Source organism: Monodon monoceros, unplaced genomic scaffold (genome assembly GCF_005190385.1).
Source record: "Monodon monoceros isolate NGI ecotype Baffin Bay Population unplaced genomic scaffold, NGI_Narwhal_1 Super_Scaffold_22, whole genome shotgun sequence".
Taxonomy (NCBI): domain Eukaryota; kingdom Metazoa; phylum Chordata; class Mammalia; order Artiodactyla; family Monodontidae; genus Monodon; species Monodon monoceros.
Genome location: NW_021703779.1, coordinates 51,468,089 through 51,472,781, shown reverse-complemented (window position 1 = coordinate 51,472,781; position 4,693 = coordinate 51,468,089).

Below are 4,693 nucleotides of genomic sequence, written 5' to 3'. Positions count from 1 at the left end.
ATTAGAGAAAGTAGAACAAACAAAATGGAAAGTTAGCAGAAGGAAAGAAAGCATAAAGACCAGATCAGAAATAAATGAAAAAGAAATGAAAGAAACAAGACCAAAGAACAATAAAACTAACAGCTGGTTCTTTGAGAAGATAAACAAAATTGATAAACCACTAGCCAGACTCATCAAGAAAAAAAGAGAGAAGACTCAAATCAACAAAATTAGAAATGAAAAAGGAGAAGTAACAGCTGACACTGCAGAAATACAAAAGCTTATAAGAGATTACTACAGATAACTATATGCCAATAAAATTGACAACCTGGCAGTAATGGACAAATTCTTAGAAAAGCACAAACTTCTGAGACTTAACCAGGAAGAAAGAGAAAATATAAACATAACAATCACAAGCACTGAAATTGAGACTGTGATTAAAAATCTTCCAACAAACAAAAAGCCAGGACCAGATGGAGTCACAGGTGAATTCTATCTAACGTTTAGAGAAGAGCTAACACCTATCCTTCTCAAACTCTTCCAAAATATAGCAGAGGGAGGAACACACCAAAACTCATTCAATGAGGCCACCATCACCCTGATACCAAAACCAGACAAAGATGTCACAATGAAAAAAACTACAGACCAATATCACTGATGAACATAGATGCAAAAATCCTCAAGAAAATACTAGCAAACAGAATCCAATAGCATATTAAAAGGATCATACACCATGATCAAATGAGGTTTATCCCAAGAATGCAAGGATTCTTCAATATACACAAACCAATCAATATTAAACATCATATTAACAAACAGAAGTATAAAAAGCATATGATAATCTCAATAGATGCAGAAAAACTTTTGACAAAATTCAACACGTTTATGATAAAAACTCTCCAGAGAGTAGGCATAGAGGGAACTTACCTCAACATAATAAAGGCCATATATGACAAACCCACAGCCCACATCGTTCTCAAGGGTAAAAAAGAGATACCATTTCCTCAAAAATCAGGAACAAGGCAAGGATGCCCGCTCTCAACCCTATTATTCAACGTAGTTTTGAGAGTTTTGGCCCCAGAAATCAGAGAAGAAAGAGAAATAAAAGGAATCTGAATCGGAAAAGAAGAAGTAAAGCTGTCACTGTTTGCAGATCACATGGTACTATACATAGAGAATCCTAAAGATGCTACCAGAAAACTACTAGAGCTAATCAATGAATTTGGTAAAGTAGCAGGATGCAAAATTAATGCACAGAAATCTCTGGCATTCCTATACACTAATGATGAAAAACCTGAAAGAGAAATTAAGGAAACACTCCCATTTACCACTGCAACCAAAAGAGGAAAATATCTAGGAAAAAACCTACCAAAGGAGACAAAAACCTGTATGCAGAAAACTATGACACTGATGAAACAAATTAAAGATGATATAAACAGATGGAGAGGTCTGGGGGAAGATGGCGGAAGAGTAAGATGCGGAGATCACCTTCTGCCCCACAGATACATCAGAAATACATCTACACGTGGAACAACTCCTACAGAACACCCACTGAACGCTGGCAGAAGACCTCAGACCTCCCAAAAGGCAAGAAACTCCCCACATACCTGGGTAGGGCAAAAGAAAAAAGAATAAGCAGACACAAAAGAATAGGGATGGAACTTGCACCAGTGGGAGGGAGCTGTGAAGGAGGAAAGGTTTCCACACACTAGGAAGACCCTTCACGGGCAGAGACTGTGGGTGGCAGGGGGGGTGGGGAGCTTCGGAGCCACAGAGGAGAGCGCAGCCACAGGGGTGCAGAGGGCAAAGTGGAGAGATTCCCACACAGAGGATCAGTGTCGACCAGAACTCACCAGCCCAAGAGGCTTGTCTGCTTCCCCGCCAGGGCAGGTGGGGGCTGGGAGCTGAGCCTCAGGCTTCAGTAGGATTGCAGGGAGAGGACTAGGGTTGGAAGTATGAACACAGCCTAAAGGGGTTAGTGCAGCACACTTAACCAGGAAGGAGTCCAGGAAAAAGTCTGGACCTGCCGAAGAGGCAAGAGACTTTTTCTTCCCTCTTTGTTTCCTGGTGCATGAAGAGAGGGGATTCAGAGCGCTGCTTAAAGCAGCTCCAGAGACGGGCATGAGCCACGGCTAAAAGCACAGACCCCAGAGCCGGTCATGAGATGCTAAGGCCGCTGCTTCTGCCACCAAGAAGCCTGTGTGTGAGCACAGGTCACTAACCACACCTTCCCTCCTGGGAGCCTATGCAGCCCGCCACTGCCAGGGTCCCATGATCCAGGGTCACATTCCGCGGGAGAATGCATGGAGCGCCTCAGGCTGGTGCAACGTCATGCTGGCCGCTGCAGCCGCAAGCTTGCCCTGCTTTTTGTGCCTCACCCAACCCCAGCCTGAGTGAGCCAGAGCCCCCAAATCAGGGGCTCCTTTAACCCAGTCCTGTCTGAGCGAAGAACAAACGCCCTCTGGGAACTTACATGCAGAGACGGGGTCAAATCCAAAGCTGAACCCCGGGAGCTGTATGAAGAAAGAAGAGAAAGGGAAATTTCTCCCAGCAACCTCGGAAGCAGTGGATTAAATCTCCACAATCAACTTGATGTAACCTGCATCTGTGGAATACCTGAATACACAACGAATCATCCCATAATGAGGAGGTGGACTTTGAGAGCAAGACATATTATTTTTTCCATTTTCATCTTTCTGTAAGTGTTTATGTGTATGCTTCTGGGAGAAATTTTGTCTGTAAAGCTTTGCTTTCACCATTTGTCCTAGGGTTCTGTCCATACATTTTTGGTTGGCTTGTTTGTTTTTTATTTAAAAAATTTTTTTCTTAATAATTATTTTTTATTTTAATAACTTTATTTTATCCTTTCTTTCTTTCTTTCATTCTTTCTTCCTTCTTTCTTTCTTTCTTTCTTTCTTTCTTTCTCTCTTTCTTCCTTTCTACTTTTTCTCCCTTTTATTCTGAGCCATGTGGATGAAAGGCTCTTGTTGCTGTAGCCGGGAGTCAGTGCTGTGTCTCTGAGTTGGGAGAGGAAACTTCAGGACACTGGTCCACAAGAGACCACCCAGTTCTATGTAATATCAAATAGTGAAAATCTCCAAGAGATCTCCATCTCAACACCAACGCTGAGATTCACCCAACGGCCAGCAAGCTACAGTGCTGGGCACCCTATGCCAAACAACTAGCTAGAGAGGAGCACAACACCACCAATTAGCAGAGAGGCTGCCTAAAATCATAAGAAGGCCCCAAACACACCCTCAGACGTGGACCTGCTCACAAGAAAGACAAGATTGGACCTCATCCACCAGAACACAGGCACTAGTCCCCTCAACCAGGAAGCCTACACAACCCAATGAATCAACTTCAGCCACTGGGGAGAGGCACCAAAAACAATGAGAAATACGAACCTGCAGCCTGCAAAAAGGAGACACCGAACACAGTAAGATAAGCAAAATGAGAACACAGAAAAACACACAGAAGATGAAGGAGCAGCATAAAACCCACAAGACAGAACAAATGAAGAGGAAATAGGCCATCTACCTGAAATAAGAATTCAGAATAATGAGAGTAAAGATGATACAAAATCTGAGAAATAGAATAGAGAAAATGCAAGAAACATTTAACAAGGAATTAAAAGAACTAAAGAGGAAACAAGCAACAATAAGCAACAAAATAAATGAAATTAAAAATACTCTAGAAGGGATCAATAGCACAATAAGTGAGGCAGAATAACGGATAAGTGAACTGGAAGATAAAATAGTGGAAATAACTGCTGCAGAGCAGAATAAAGAAAAAAGAATGAAAAAAACTGAGGACAGTCTCAGAGACTTCTGGGACAACATTAAACACAGCAACATTCAAATGATAGGGGTCCCAGAAGAAGAAGAGAAAAAGAAAGGGAATGAGAAAATATTTGAAGACAAGATAGTCGAAATTTTCCCTAACATGGGAAAGGAAATAGTTAATCAAGTTCAGGAAGCACAGAAAGTTCCATACAGGATAAATCCAAGGAGAAACACACCAAGACAAATATTAATCTAACTATCAAAAATTAAATACAAAGAAAACATACTAAAAGCAATAAGGGAAAAACAACAAATAACACACAAGGGAATCCCCATAAGGTTAACAGCTGATCTTTCAGCAGAAACTTTGCAAGCCAGAAGGGAGTGGCAGGACATATTTAAAGTGATGAAGGAGAAAAATCTACAACCAAGATGACTCTACCTAGCAAAGATCTCATTCAAATTTGATGGAGAAATTAAAACATTTACAGAAAAGGAAAAGCTGAGAGAGTTCAGCACCACCAAACCAGCTTTACAACAAATGTTAAAGGAACTTCTCTCGGCAAGAAACACAAGAGAAGGAAAAGACCTACAATAATGAACACAAAACAATTAAGAAAAGGGGAATAGAAACATACATATCGATAATTACCTTACATGTAAATGGACTAAATGATCCCATCAAAAGACACAGACTGGCTGAATAGATACAAAAACAAGACCCATATATATGCTGTCTAAAAGAGATCGACTTCAGAGCTAGGGACACATACAGACTGAAAGTGTGGGGATGGAAAAAGATATTCCATGCAAATGGAAACCAAAAGAAAGCTGGAGTAACAATTCTCATATCAGAAAAAATAGACTTTAAAATAAAGATTATTAGAAGAGACAAAGAAGGACACTACATAATGATCAAGGGATCAATC